Source organism: Capra hircus, chromosome 14 (genome assembly GCF_001704415.2).
Source record: "Capra hircus breed San Clemente chromosome 14, ASM170441v1, whole genome shotgun sequence".
NCBI classification, from domain to species: domain Eukaryota; kingdom Metazoa; phylum Chordata; class Mammalia; order Artiodactyla; family Bovidae; genus Capra; species Capra hircus.
In genome coordinates, this window is record NC_030821.1 from 85,666,218 (window position 1) to 85,682,432 (window position 16,215).

Genomic DNA, 16,215 nt, shown 5'->3' on the forward strand with positions numbered 1-16,215 from the left:
CATTAGAAAAGACCCTGATACTGGGAATGTTTGAGAGCAGGAGGAGAAGGGGATGACAGAGACGAGATGGTTGGATGACATCACTGATTCAATGTGTATGAGTTTGAACAATCTCCAGGAGATGGTGAAGGACAGGGAAGCCTAGTGTGTTGCAGTCCAGCCACGACTGAACAACCGAACAAAAACAATTCTTGTTCATATGAATGAAAGAGGGAAATTATCTGTTCCACTTGTATTCAACATAGGCTAGTCATCTGGGTAAGATAACTGTGATAGATATTCTTTCTCCACCGAAAAAATGGTGGCAGGAAAACAGATATTCAATCACTAGTCATTAGCAATTTGAAGATGCAGCTGGATGTGTATTGGCAATTTCTTGATTAGGGCCTAGTCCTTGACAATAATTCCCTTTGGTTTCAAATTCTGCCTTCTGGGTTCTTTTTCCCCCATCTGATTCATACTTCTGCTTTCACCAAAATTGGTTTATTTTTCAGCTCAGTTCAGTTCAGTTCAGTCGCTCAGTCATGTCCGACTCTTTGGGACCCCATGAATCGCAGTTTATTTTTGGAACTATGTAATTAATATATAGTTTTCAATGTTCAGAAATCTAGAGATTCAAAGTTCTCTTTTCACTTTGACTTTTCTCTGTCCCTTTCCATTAAAACTGATAATATTCCTTTAAAGACTTGAGGCCTTTTTTGTCACGTCATGCCTCATGCTATTGGACAGATTCTACACCTACTAATATCTTGAAGAAAAACATCTTCTACCATGGTGTCTCCTGTAAGGCAGTGATGGAAGAATGCTTTTAAGAGGTTACAAACATTGTCCAGGAAAGTGAGTCAGTGGGACATTTTCTTAGATTCTTGGTGACTTTTTTGTTAAACTGAGAAGGCTTTTATGATTTGCTCTGAATTTTTCTGAGTATTTAACAAAGGACCTTTCAGTCACACTCTGTATTCCCGGGGACCAATTTTCCTGGCACTACTTTGGGTTTATTTGGCATGTGTTCTGGGATTATTTATTTTAAAATGTCTTCCTTGATGGAAAGACTGCCATAGCCCTATATATTTCCTATTGATTCTAACTGAATCTTGGGAGTTTTGTCCATAGGTTAGCTATCTCCTTCAAAATTTTATTATGAGCCCTAAGCAGAAACCCTTCATAGCTAGATCATGGATTTTATTTGGTACATTTTCTGTTTTCCACATTACCATCAATGATGCTATTGTCAAACTTTATGCTACTACATAACAATGGTAGCACTAATCCTAGCTTCTGAAACTTTTCCTTTCTCCATTATCTTTCAAATTTTTTTTTTTCCTTATTGAGACTCATCAGGTTTCTGTTCACTGCATGATCCTAAAGTCAGCATTACATGTTTCAAGTTTTTGTTATGGCATCATCTCATTCATAGCACCAGTTTTTTGGATTTTTTTTTTTTTCTGTTGCACTTTCTTTTGTTGAAAAGCAAACCAGGGTTTTCACTCCTTCTCTGTGAGATCATAATGAATCAGATGAAGAAGGGTATAGATATTCAGCAGATGTTGTTGGCTATACAAGCTGCCTCACAAAAGATGTCAAGAGAATGAGATTCCAGTTATTTTTAGTGAATGTAGCAGCTTCCTAGTCTGGAAGTGAGGGGTGCAGCTTCCACACAGCAGCATTAATACAGTGAGATGACTAGGGGAACAGGGAAGAAAGGGGAAGATTTCCAAAACTGTGTACACTTAAACATAACATGCCCTCAGAAGGCCTAGAGTTTTTCTCCTTTTGTGTGACATACTTTCCATTGTTCTCTCTCAGACTTAGTTTTTTGCTGATTTGTATGCAAAACTTTAAGCTGTCTAAAATAGACTTCAATTCTCTTTTTATTTATACATTGTTCCTCAAAATCAAAGAAATGCATTGTCATTATCAGTTATATCCAAAAGTCATATCTTTTCCAGTAAAGAAAAATAAAATCCCTTTAAATCTTAATTCCATCTGGGAGAGAATATTTTAGAAACTGGTACACCAACAGAATTAGAAAAGTATGCTGAGTATTAGCATCTATAGAAGAAAAGGGCAATAAACATGAAATTAAGTAAAAAGGAAGAGTTTTGAAGAAAGGTATAGTATTGGCATTATGACTGATAGAGAGATTAAATAAAAGACACATTGAAAAGGAATGATAGCTTATTAAAGACTTCAAAGACCAGATTAAGTATATAGTTGTAATAGAATTCAATGAGTTAAGTATTAAACCTTTTCAGAGGAGTTAGAAGCTGTAAGTGACAGAGCAAAGTGCAAGATGAAAATTGATGGACATTTGTGTGCTGGAGAAGCAAGATTAAATGTAGTAATTTGCTTTTGTTTTTGTTCATCTTTGGCTGGGTATTAAATCTGAAATACTAAGGATCCAAAGGGACAAAGTCTGTAGAAAAATCAGAGGAAAGAAATAGGTTCAGCTTCTTCTTGGTTGGTGATATTCAAGTCAGGATAGAATGAGTTAAAGAAATAGTTTATCCTTTGTATTCTGAACAAGCGAATATATTTAACACACTTGAAAATAGTTTCAGGGCATTTGGATTATTATCCTGTTTTATTCGGTTTAAAATGAGATTTTACTCCTTAAGAATAAAAACTCCTTCCTTCTTGAATTCTGGTAAAGCTTTGTAAATAAAATAATATATGAAATAAATATATATATATAATATATGATCTACCATATATTATATATCACAAAGAAGATTCATAAATCACTACATCTGTAGGAAAACCAGTGCACACAGTAAAAACTACATACCATTCTATGCTAATTGTAGTCATGATCAACGAGCTTTAGCTAAACCTTGTTTGATCTTTATGCAATAAAATACTCCTCTTCAAGTTGCCAGTAGGACACTCAGCTGGTAGTAACAAACAGGAAACTGGAAATGAAGAATTAGAGAGGGAGTGGTTTAGATTGGAGATGTAGATTTCAAAGATATTTTCATAGAGTCAAAAGCTGACACACTGGGAGCAGATGTTATTGCCACATAAAAGAGAAATGCTTGGCAAAAAGAAATGGAGAATGTGTACATTTTCTGAAGCATGAGAGTAAGAGAGCTTGTAGGGAGGATATGGAGCAGAGGAAGTATCTGACATAAAATGCAATTTATTTTTTAAATTTTAAAGTTTTAGAAATCCACATGGACTATATCAAAAGCAGTGTACAACTAACATTAATAGTCATACCTTCTAACATTATTATTTACATGAACATTTTTCTACATTTATCTATTAGCATAGATAAAAATGGGAACATTTTGCATAACTTTCATTTATAGAAAAAATATTCTGCTCTTTATACTTCTTTACTCATTTATTTATATATTCACCATATTCATTACATTCATAGATTCTGAATATGAGGGCATCAAAGGATAAGATGGCTGGATGGCATCACCAATGCAGTGGACATGAACTTGGGTAAGCTCTGGGAGATGGTCAGAGGCTGGGAGGCTTGGAGTCCTGCAGTCTATGGGGTCACAAAGAGTCGGAAACGAGTGGGTGACTGAACAACAATCATAAGTTTCTTGGACTCACCCACATTGATATATATAGAGACAAGTTGTATTAAGTTTCAGTGCTGGATTGTCTGAAATAAATAATTATCCCCATCAATAGACTTTGGATTCTTTCCTGTATTTTTACTAATACAAATTATGCTTCATGAACATTCTTTTGCAGGTGTTACTCAAGGATTGTTGATAGAAACCATGCCTGGCATGTGTGTCTTCATTTTCAACTTCACATCACAGTGTGAAATAACTCTCCCAAAGTGATTTACTAATATTCACCTCAGACAACTTGTTTACTCAGTTATTTAAGTATACATCATATTCATTATATTCATAGATCCCGGATATGAGGATGTCAGAGGATGAGATGGCTGGATGGTATCATCAATCCAGTGGACATGAACTTGGGTAAATTCTGGGAGATGGTAAGGGACTGGAAGGCCTGGCGTGCTGCAGTCCATGGGGTAGCAAAGAGTTGGATACGACTGAGCGACTAAATTAAACAGAACTGATCTCAGACAACAGTGTTTAAGAGTTCCTGTTAGTTCTTATCTTCCCTTACACTATTGCCATAATTATATATTTTTAGCAAACTCAATGGATACAATTTCTATTTCTCTGATGATTGTAAGCTTGAGCATTTTTATTAAAAAATTATTAGCAATTATTTAATGAATACTATTTGGTTCATTCATTTTAGTCTGTTTCTTTATATAAACATTTGGATAATGACGTATTAGTCTACATAACAGAGTTTTAATTTTTCAGTATGCAGCCAGAGAATATCTTAATTTAATGCAATCAAGGATGTAAATATCTTTATGCATTCACACTTGCATTGTTGTGCATAATCACAATATATTACTTTTGGAGCAATTTTAGGTTCATTGTAAAAATGAGAGGGAAATATAGAGATTGCCTACACGTCTTCTGCTCCTTCCAATGGATGGTCTCCCCTGTTGTCAACATCACCACCAGCACGGTACATTTGTTACAACTAATGAAGCTCCAGTCACAGATCATTAACACCAAGGCCCATAGTTAAAGGTTCACTCTGATATCCTACATCTTATTAGTTTGGATAAATATATAATGGCATCTATTCATTATTATTGTACCATATGGAGTATTTACACAGCCGTAAAAAATTCTGTTACCTTTATTCTTCTCTTTCCCACCTAAACCCTGATGAGCATTGATTTCTTTCTTTCTTTTTTTTTTTTTTTTTTTACTCTCTAATTTTGTCTTTTCCAGGATTTCATGTATTTGAAATCACTCAGTATGTGGCTTTTCAGAATGGCTTCTGTCACTAAAAAATAGCCATTTGAATTTCCTCTATGCTTTTTCATGGTTTGATAACTTACTTCCTCTTACCATTAAATAACTCCATTATCTGGACGTACTGCAGTTTATCTATTCACCTAATGGAAAATATTGTGGTTGCTTCCAAGTTTCAGATATTATTAATAAAACTGTTTAATATCCATGAGCAAGTACTGTCCAGGCACACATTTTCAACTTCTTTTAGTAAACACCAAGAAGAGTGATTGCTGGATCATATGTTACTAGTGCGTTTACTTTTTTAAGAAACTTCCAAAATATCTTAAAAGTGGCTGTACAATTTTGCCTTCTCACTGGCAATGGTTGACAGTTCCTGTTTTTTCACATTCTTGCCAATGTATGGTGTCAGTGTTCTGGATTTTGGTCATTAAAATAAAAGCATAATGGTGTCATGTTGAATTTCCTTGATGACATATGATGTAGAGATGTTTTAATATGTTTATTTGTCATTTGTATATATTTTTTGGTGAGATAGCTATTAAGGTCTTTGGCTCATTTTAAAATCAGGTTGTTTCTTGTTTGTTAAAATCGGGTTACTTATTGTTCAGTTTTGAGTTCTTTGTACATTTTAGAAAAGTCTCATATCAGATGCATGCTTGTTCCAATATTTTCTCCCAATCAGAGGCTTCTTTTGCTTTTTTCTTTGACATTGCCTTTTGCAGGGCAGACAGTCTTAATTTAAATGGAGTCCTTTTTACCAGTCATTTCTTTTACAGGTTGTGTTCTTTGCGTTACACCTAAAAGTCATGAACAAACCCAAAATCATCTACATTTTCTTCTATGTTACCTTGAGTTTTATATTTTTGCATTTTACATTTACATCCATGATCCATTTTGAGTTAACTTTTATGAAGGATATAGTATCTATGTCTAGGTTCACAATTTTGCATAATAATGTCTAGCTGTTCTAGCACCATTAGCTGTTAATATCTTAGATTCCTTGTATTTCTTTTGCTTCTCTGTGAAAGATCAGTTGACTATATTTATATGGGTCTATGTATGGTCTCTAGACTGTGTTCCATTGATCTACTTGTCTATTCTTTCACCATTACCATACTGTCTTGAAACTACAGATTTATAATAAATTTTAAAGATGCAGGTTTGATCCCTGAGTCAGGAAGATCCCCTAGAATAGGGAAAAGCAATCCACTCCAGTATTCTTGCCTGGAAGATCCCATTGACAGAGAAGCCTGGCAAGCTACAGTCCTTGGGGCTGCAAAGAGCCAGACATATCTGAACACTGAACACTCAAAGACGATTAGAGTCAGTTGTCCAAATTGGTTGTTCTTTGATACTGTTGTCAATTCTAAGTCTTTTTCTTTTCCTTGTAAATTTTGGAATCAGTCTGTGGATGTCTACAAAATATTTTGCTGAGATTTTAATTGAGATTGGTTTGAATTTACAGATTACTTATGGAAAAATATCATCTTGACAATATTGAGTCTTCTTATTCATAAACATAGAATATCTCCCCCAAAGAAATATTCTTCCATTTATTTAGCTTTTCTTTGATTTTTTTTTTCAACAGAATTTTGTAGTGTCCTCATATAGATTTTGTCAGGTTTATAGCTACGAATTTCATTTTTTCTGGGGTTAAAGTAAATGGCATTGTTTATTTAATTTTAAATTCCTCTTGCTTATTGCTTACTGGTTATATAGCTTATTGCTGCTGTTGTTTAGTTAATGAACCATGTCCAACTGTTTGTGACCCCATGGACTCTAGTTCATCAGGCTCCTTTCATCATTGGATTTCCCAGGCAAGAATACTGAAGTGGATTACCATTTACTTCTCCAGGGTATCTTCCTGACCCAGCGATCAAACCCACGTCTCCTGTTTGGTGAGTGGATTCTTTACCATTGAACCACCTGGGAAGCCCATGTTGCTTATTATTGATTGATTTTGCATACTCACCCTGTATTCTGCAAGCTTGCTATAAGTGTTTATTAGTAACAAATATTTCTTGTCAATTCTTTTAGATTTTCTATACAGTTGATCATGTCATCTGTGAAAAAAGACAATTTTATTCTTCTTTTCAAGCTAAAATATTATATATATATATATATATATATATATATATATATATATATATATATATAGTATTAGCAAGTATTTCCAGTATAATGTTAGATAGGAATTATAAGAGGGGATATACTAACCTTGTTCCTAATCTTAGTGGGAAAGCTTTTAGTTTCTCATCATTAAGTATGATGTTACATGTAGGATTTGTGTAAAATTTTGTTATCGTTCTTTTCAGGTGAGTACCTCCCCCTCTATTGTTAGTTTACAGAGAGTGTTTATCAAGAATAGTTGTTGGAGTTTTTAATTTTTTTCTGCATCTATTGATATGATCAGGATATTTTTCTTCTTTAGTTTGTTCATATATTACATTGCATTAATTGATTTTTAAATGAGCAAGCCTTATGCACCTGGGATCAATGCCACTCACTTGGTAATATTATACAATTATTTTATATATTCATGGATATGATTTGCTATTCTCTTGAGGATTTTATATCTGTTTATGAGAGATAATCTGTATTTTTTTTTCTTTGGTGTCTTTGTCAGGTTTTGGTATTAGGGTGATGTTGGCCTCATAGAATGAGTTAGCAAGTATTCTGTCTGCTTCTATCTTCTGAAAGGAACTGTAGCGAGTTGCTAATAATTTATTGTGTATATGTTTGTTATAACTCACTGGTGATTCTGTTTTTGCCTGGCGCTTTCTGTTTATTCATTTTAAAAATAAATATAGCACTAATAGGATTGTTTCTTTCTTCTAATGACAGTTTAGCCATTATGTCTGCCATGAAATTAGACATGATATTTGATCACCACTTCACCTAGGTGATCAAATGTTGGGACTTTATATTGTTTACAGTATTCTTTTACACTTTTAATTATACTGGATGTGTAGTTATATTTCCTCTTTTATTTCTGATATTAATAAAATTTCTTATCTCTCTTTGTTTTTAGTTAGCCTGACCAGAAGCTTATTAATTTGATTGATATTTTGACCTTTGCTCTATCAATTCTCTCTTCATGTTTTTTCAATTCCATTGCTATATTTTCTGATATCATTACTTTTTTCTTGCTTACTTTGGTTTTACTTTGTCTAGTTTCCCAAGATGGCAGTCTTAGGATTTTAGTCTTGATTTTATACTTTTCTTCTTTTCTTTCATGTATATTCAATCTATCAATTTCCCTCTAAGTACTGCTTTTGCTTTATACCACATTTTGATAAGTTTTTTTTCTCTCTTTTTGCTTTCATTTAGCTCAAAATATTTTAAATTTCTCTCAAGATTTATTGGGACAATGTATTATTTAGAAATGCACTGTTTGATTTTCACACTTTTAGAATTTTCTAAATATCATTCAGTTATTGATTTCTAGTTTATAATTTCATTATTGCCTGAGAGATAGACATTGCATGATTTCTTTCTCTCTCTTTCTCTTTTAAATTGTCAAGATTTGTTCATATTCTACAGTGTGGTCTATCTTGATGAATATTTCAGTGCACTTAACAGATTGCATATTTTGCTGTTGTTGGATGAAGGCATCAATGTGTGTGTTAGTCACTCAGCCGTGTCTGACTCTTTTTCACCCCATGGATTGTAGCCCATCAGACTCCTCTGTCCATAGAATTCTCCAAGCAAGAATACTGGAGTGACTTGCATGCCTTTCTCCTGGGAATCTTCCCAACCAAGGGATCGAACATGGGTATCCTGTATTGCACACAGATTCTTTACCAATTGAGCCACCATGGAATCCCAAGACATCTATAGATGTTGTTTATTTCCATTTGGTGGTGTTGAGTTTGACTGTCATTTTGGATTTTTGGTGTCTGTTGGCTCTGACCATTTCTGGTAAAAAGGTACTGAAGTCTCCAACTAGAAGAGTGGATTTTCTTTAAGCATGCTTTATGTTATTGTACTTCATACATATGCATTTTTTGAAAAATTGAAGTTCCATGCAACTCTGGACAGAGCCAGTCTATCAGCACCATTTATTAATCAAGATTTGCTCACTTCATTTCTCTGTATTACATTTTTGTGTAATACTGTGAACTTAATTGACAAATGTGTGTTCTTACTCTTCTACCAACAGACTCTTCCTGGCTCCCCTCCCCATTTCTCCTTGGACCTCCTCTATTCCCTGAGACAGAGCAATATTGAAATTAGGCCAATTAATAACCCTGTGACAGCATCTAAGTATTCAAGAGAAAAGAACAGTTGTACAACTCTCACTTAAAATTAAAAGCTAAAAATGATTAAGCTTAGTTAGGAAGGCATGTTGAAAGTCAAGACTGGCCAAAAACTAGGCCTTTTGTGCCAAACGGTTAGAAAAGATGTGAATGCAAAATAAAAATTATTGAAGAAAGTTAAAAGTGTTATTCAAGTGAATACTCAAGTATTGAGAAGTTGAAATGGTCTTATTATTAATACAGAGAAAGTTTTAGTGGTCTGGATAGATCAAAAAAGCCACATCACTCTCTTAAACTAAAATCTAATCCAGAGCATGAATCTAATTATTTCAGTTATATGAAGGAATTGTTTCAAGCTAGATTAGTTTCAAAATCTAGTTGAGGCTTAAGAAAAAATGCCACCTCTGGAACATCAAAGTGCAAAGTGAAGCAGTATGTGTTGATCTAGAGACTGCAGCAAGTTATTCAGACGATCTAAGATAATTCATGATGATGATTACAATAAGCAAAAGATTTTCTGTGTAGATAAAACAGCTTTCTGTTAAAAAAGGTCATCTAAGATGTTCATAGCTAGAGAGGAGAAATCAATGCCTTGCTTCAAAGAACAGGCTGACACTCTTGTTAGGGGCTAATGCATCTTGCAACTTCAAGTTTAAGCCACTGTTCATTTACCATCCAGAAAATATTAGGATCACTAAGAACTATGCTCTTAGTAACAAACTACTCTGAAGGGAAAAAAAAAAAATCTATTCTTCCTATGCTGTATAAACAGAACAGCAAAGCCTGGGTAATAGCACATCTGCTTACATTATAGCTTGCTAAATATTTTAAGCCCACTATTGAAACCTACCTGGAGACGGGAATGGCAACCTACTCTAGTATTCTTGCCTAGAGAATTCCTTGGACAGAGGAGCCTGGTGGGCTACAGTCCATGGGGTCACAAAGAGTCGGATACAACTTTGCCTGTGTGTACTGAACTGTAACTTTCTCCAATTTTAAAGGAAAACTGGAGAAGGAAATGGCAACCCACTTCAGTGTTCTTGCCTGGAGAATCCCAGGGACGGGGGAGCCTGGTGGGCTGCCGTCTATGGGGTCGCACAGAGTCGGACACGACTGAAGCGACTTAGTAGTAGTAGTAGTAGTAGATTGAAACCTAATGCTTAGAAATAAATTAAAAAAAAAAAAGACATTCAAAATATCACGCTCATTGACAATACAGCTGATCACCCAAGAACTCAGATGGAGATGGACAATGAAATTAATGTTGTTTTCAAGCCTGGTAACACAACATCCTTCATCCAGCTCATGGATCAAAGAGTTATTCAATTTTCAAGACTTTTGATTGAGGAAATACAATTTATAAATCTATAACTGTCATATATCGTGATTCCTCTGATGGATATGAGGAAAACAAATAAACATATTTGAAATGATTCACCATTCTAGATTTCATGAAAAACATTTGTGATTCTTGGGAGGAAGTGAAAATATCAACATTAACATGAGTTTGAAAGAAGATGATTCCAACCCTCATGGATGACTTTAAGAGGTTCAAGGCTTCAGTAGAGGAAGTAATTACAGATGTGGTGAAAATAGCAAGAGAACTAGAATTAGAGTTGGACCTTGAAGATGTGACTGAATTTCTGGGATCTCAAAATAAAACAGATGAAGGGTTGATTCTTACCGGTGAGAAAAGAAAGGAGTTTCTTGAGGTGAAATCTATTTCTGCTGAAGACACTGTGAAGATTGTTTAAATAACAACAGAAGACTCAATATTACATAGTTGATAAAGCAGAGAAAGTGTTTGAGAGGATAGACTTCAATTTTGAAATTGTTTACAGTCGGTAAAATGCTTTCAAAAAAACTTTGTTTCTCTATAGGAAAATCATTCATGAAAGAAGAGTCTTTGATGTAGTAAATTTCATTGTTGTCTTAGTATAAGAAACTGACACAGCCACTCCAAACTTCAGTGACCCTGATAGTGAGCAATGATCAATTCTGAAGCAAGACCCTCCACTAGCAAAGAGAGTGTGGCTTACTGAAGGCTTGGATGATGGTTAACAATTTTTAGCAATAAACTATTATTGATTAAGGTATGTACATTCTTAAGGTACGCATTAAGGATTTCTATGTCTACTTAGTAAACTGATAATTTCATCATTATAAAATGCCCTTCTTTATCATGGATAACTTTCTTTGCTATAAAATATGCTCTTTCTGAAATTATATTTGTTGAAAGTAGCCATTCCTAGAGATTCCCCAGAGGTTCAGACAGTAAAGAATCTGCCTGCAATGCAGGAGACCTGGGTTCAATCACTGGTTTGGGAAGATCCCCTGGAAAAGGGTATGGTAACCCACTCCAGTATTCTTGCTTGGAGAATCCCATGGGCAAAGGAGCCTAGTGAGCTACAGTCCATAGGGTAAAAGAGAATCAGATACACTGAGCAACTAAGCACAGAACAGCTGTTTCTACTTAAAAAAAAAAATAATTTTTTATTGGAGTATAGTTGATTTATAATGCCATGTAAGTTTCAGGTGTCCAGCAAAGTGAATCAGTTACACACACACACACACACACACACACACACACACATATATATATATATATATATATGCCCACTTTTTTAAGATTGTTTTTCCATATATTGAGTAGAGTTCCCTGTATTATACTGTAGGTTCTTATTAGTTCTCTATTTTATATATAATAGAGTCTATATGTCAATCCCAGTCTCCAAATTTAACCCTCAAACTCTTCCCCGTTAGTAGCCACAAGTTTGTTTTCTACATCTGTGACACTATTTCTTTGTTAATAAGTTTGCATGTACCATTTTTTAATATTCCACATATAAGTGATATACTATGATATTTATTTCTCTGACTTACCTCACTTATGTTGATCTCTAGGTCCATTCATGTTACTGTAAAATGCATTATTTCATTCTTTACAATGGCATAATAATCCATTGCATATATCTACCACATTTTCTTTATCCATTCATCCACTGATGGACATTTAGGTTGATTCCATGTCCTGGCTACTAAAAATAGTGCTGTAATAACCATTCAGATGAATGTATCTTTTTGATTTATGCTTTCTTTTCCCCTGGGTATATGCCCAGGAGTGAGATTGTTAGATATACTCCTACATTTTTTGATTAGTGCTAGCAGTCTATTTCCCTATATTCATTTACTTTTAACCCATGTGTTTATTTATATTTAAATTGTGTTTCTTGTAGACAATATGCAGTTGGGTCAGGTTTTGGCAGAGTGAAAAAAAATCTTCCTTTTAATAAATACTATTAGACAGCTGTCTTTTAAACTAATTATTGACATACTGACATATCTGGATTAATATCTATCATATTAATTGCATTTTATATTTTCTGTTCTGTTCTTTTACCCTGCTTTTGTCTTCTGCTCATTTTGTGATTTTAATTGAGTGTTTCATATGATTCTATGTTTACTTTTTTGGGTACCATACCAGTTATACTTATTTTTAAACTTTCCACTATACATTTATATTTAGCTTATCCAAATCTACTTTTAAAAAAAACCCATTTGATGGGTAGTGTGAGTATAATATAATAGCAAAATTATCTTACTTCTTCCCTCCCATGTTTCATATCCGTACTATCATTTATTTCACTTTATATAAGCATACATAGGCAATTACTGGCAATAATCTCTCATCTTTGTTTATCTGAGGAAGATTTATGTCTTGTTCAATCTTGATGGAAAATTTTGCAAGTTGCAGAATTCTAGGCTGGCACTGATTTTCTCTCAATTTCTAAATATTTTACTCAATTTTTTTCTTGTTTATGTGGTTTCTTTCCAAGGAGATGTCAGATATACAACTTATCTTTCCTTCTCTATAGGTAAGGTACTTTTTTAAAATTTAAATTTATTTATTTTAATTGGAGGCTAATTACTTTACAATATTTTATTGGTTTTGCCATACATCAACATGTTGCTTTGGCATTTATTTTGGATGGTATTCTCAGAGCTTGGATATGGATATGAGGTTTGGTTTCTGACACTAATTTGGGTAAAATCTCAGTCATCATTGTTTTATATATTTCTTCAGGCTATTTTTTTCTTCTCCTTCTGATTTTCCCCTTGCAGGTATGTTACATCTTTTGTAGTTGTCCACAATTCATAGATATTCTATTTTGTTTTTGGTTTTGTCCCCAGTATTTTTTTCTCTTTGCTTTTTAGTTTCTACTGAGATATCCTCAAACTCCAAGATATTTTTTCCTCAATTTTGTCCAGAAAAATATCTACATCTGGCTCACTGACTATGCTAAAGCCTTTGACTGTGTGGATCACAAAAAAACTGCAGAAAATTCTTTAAGAGATGGGATTACCAGATCACTTTACCTGTCTCTTGAGAAACCTATATGCAGGGCAAGAAGCAACAGTTAGAACTGGAAATGGAACAATGGACTGGTTCCAAATTGGGAATGGAGTAGTCAAGACTATATATTGTCATTCTGCTTTTTTAACTTATATGCAGAGTACATCATGCGAAATGCCAGAGTGGATGAAGCTCAAGCTGGAATCAAGATTTCCTGGAGAACTATCAATAACTTCATATATGCAGATGACACCACCCTAATGGCAGAAAGTGAAGAGGAACTAAAGAGCCTCTTGAAGAAAAGAGGAGAGTGAAAAAACAGGCTTAAAACTCAACATTCAAAAAAATGAAGATCATGGCATCTGATACCATCACTTTATTGTAAACAGATGGTGAAAAAAATGGGATTAGTGACAAAATTATTTTCTTGGACTCCAAAGTCACTGCAGACAGTGACTGCAGCCATGAAGTTAAACTTTGCCAACAAAGGTCTGTATAGTCAAAGTTATGGTTTTGCCTCTAGTCATGTATGGATGTGAGAGATGGACAATAAAGAAGGCTGAACACTTAAAAATTTATACATTCAAATTGTGGTGCTGAAGACTCTTGAGGATCCCTTAGACAGCAAAGAGATAAAACAACTCAGTCTGAAAAAAAATCAACTCTGAATGTTCACAGAAAGGACTGAAGCTGAAGCTGAAGCTGAAGCTCCAATACTTTGGCCATCTGATGTGAAGAGCTGACTCATTGTAAAAGACTCTAATGTTGGGAAAGATTGAGTACAGGAGAAGAGGATGACAGAGGATGAGATGGTTGAATGGCATCACCAATTCAATGGACATGAGTTTGAGCAAACTCTGGGAGATTGTGAAGGACAGGGAAGCCTGAAGTTCTGCAGTCCATGGGGTCTCAAAGAGTTCAGTACAACTAAGCTACTGACTGAATAACAACCAATAAGTGCATAAAAGACATTCTCTATTTCTATTACACCATTTTAAAATCTAATATTTATGTTTTGGTTCTTTCTTAGGATTCTTATTTATTTACTTACATCATTCATATGTTCTTATATGCTATCTACCTTATGTTAAGGGCTTCCCTGTTAGCTCAAATGGTAAAGAATCTGCCTGCAGTGCAGGAGATCTATGTTTAATCCCTGGGTCAGGAAGATCCCCTGGAGAAGGGAATGGCAATCCACTCCAGTATTCTTGCCTAAAGAGTCCCATGGACAGAGGAGCCTGGAAGGTTACAGTCCATGGGGTCGCCAAGAGTTAGACACAGTGAGCCACTAACACTATCACTTTTCTTATTATGTTAATTATAGATTTGCTCTGTTTTGGGGTGATACTCTAATAATTTCAAAATGTCTACCTTGTCAGGTTCTGATGCTTGCTCTACCCATTTGAACCGTGCTTTTGAATTTTATTATGACTTATAATTTTTCCCCTTTGTAGCCAAATATGATGCACTGAGTAAAATGAATTGTAAATAGGGATTTATTGATTTAGTGGTGAGGTATATGGAAATGTGCAGGCACAATGCTATGATTATTTATAAGTTTTGAGTGAGCCTATAACTTTGGACTGTGAACTTCACAACTGTTCATCAGTACACTTCCCTCCCCCAAACACACACACACCCTCAGGTGAGACAGGATAACCAAAATGGGCCAAGTTGGGTTTTTCCTTTCCCACTGAGAAAACTAAAATGACTTTAGTTGCATTATTTTTATCCTTTCATTTCAGTTATGCTCTGATAAATCCCTCATATGTTAAGATATGGTTAACTAGCTTCTTTTGAGGACAGACCTTGTTAAGAGCAGATTGTTTTAATATACCATTGACCCTTGAACAACATCAATAAATAACTTATGTTTGGATTTTCAGCTGCACAGACTGCAGCAACCCTAGTCCCTTCATTGTTCAAGGGTTAATTCAAACTGGTTCTTTTCTTTCTCTGTTATTTACTGTGAGAATTTGGTCATTTTCAATGAGGTGAAACCTACCAAAGTACAGGACTTTCCTAGTAATAAGTCCTCCCTGTAGTTTTTAACTCAGAACTGTCCACATCCGGCCTCCAGGAATTCATCAATAAGTATACAGGTTTTCCTGTACCTGGACTGAGTAGAGGTTTCTTCTCTGATAAAGTGTGATTCTCTGAATTTGTATACTTGTATCTCTATTTTGGGGCAAAGCAGTTTACCCTATGATTTCACTTCCTTTGTGAATCTATACTTATTGATTTCTCAGTTTTGTCAGGTTATTTTTTACTTATATTTAGGAAACAGTGGCAGATCCTCAATTCTTTTTTTTTTAGTATAAATTTATTTATTTTAATTGGAGGCTAATTACTTTACAATATTGTATTGGTAAACTCTTTACATACGGAATCAAAGTCATTCCTCTCTTTTACTTTAAAAATATATCTCTAACTGATTGACTTAAATGTATTCCACTATGTTTGCTTTTAAAATATTTAAAATTTTGCTTTTCACATTGCATTTTTAGCTAGATTTTATCTCAAACATTTTTATGCACAGCTGTAGTTTAAGTTTTACATTTTGTTTTTCGCGACTGACCAGTTTCTACCTTTGGATTGACTATTGATCTATTCACTACGCATCAATGACTTTCATAAAATATTGCCTCTGATGTCGATGTGTGCAACATTTAAAAATTTTATTGATCATTTATCCCCTCCTAATCCTGTGTACTATTATTTATCATAGATTTATAATAAGACCTCCTTTTTAGTAAAGCAATCCTTCTAACTTGCT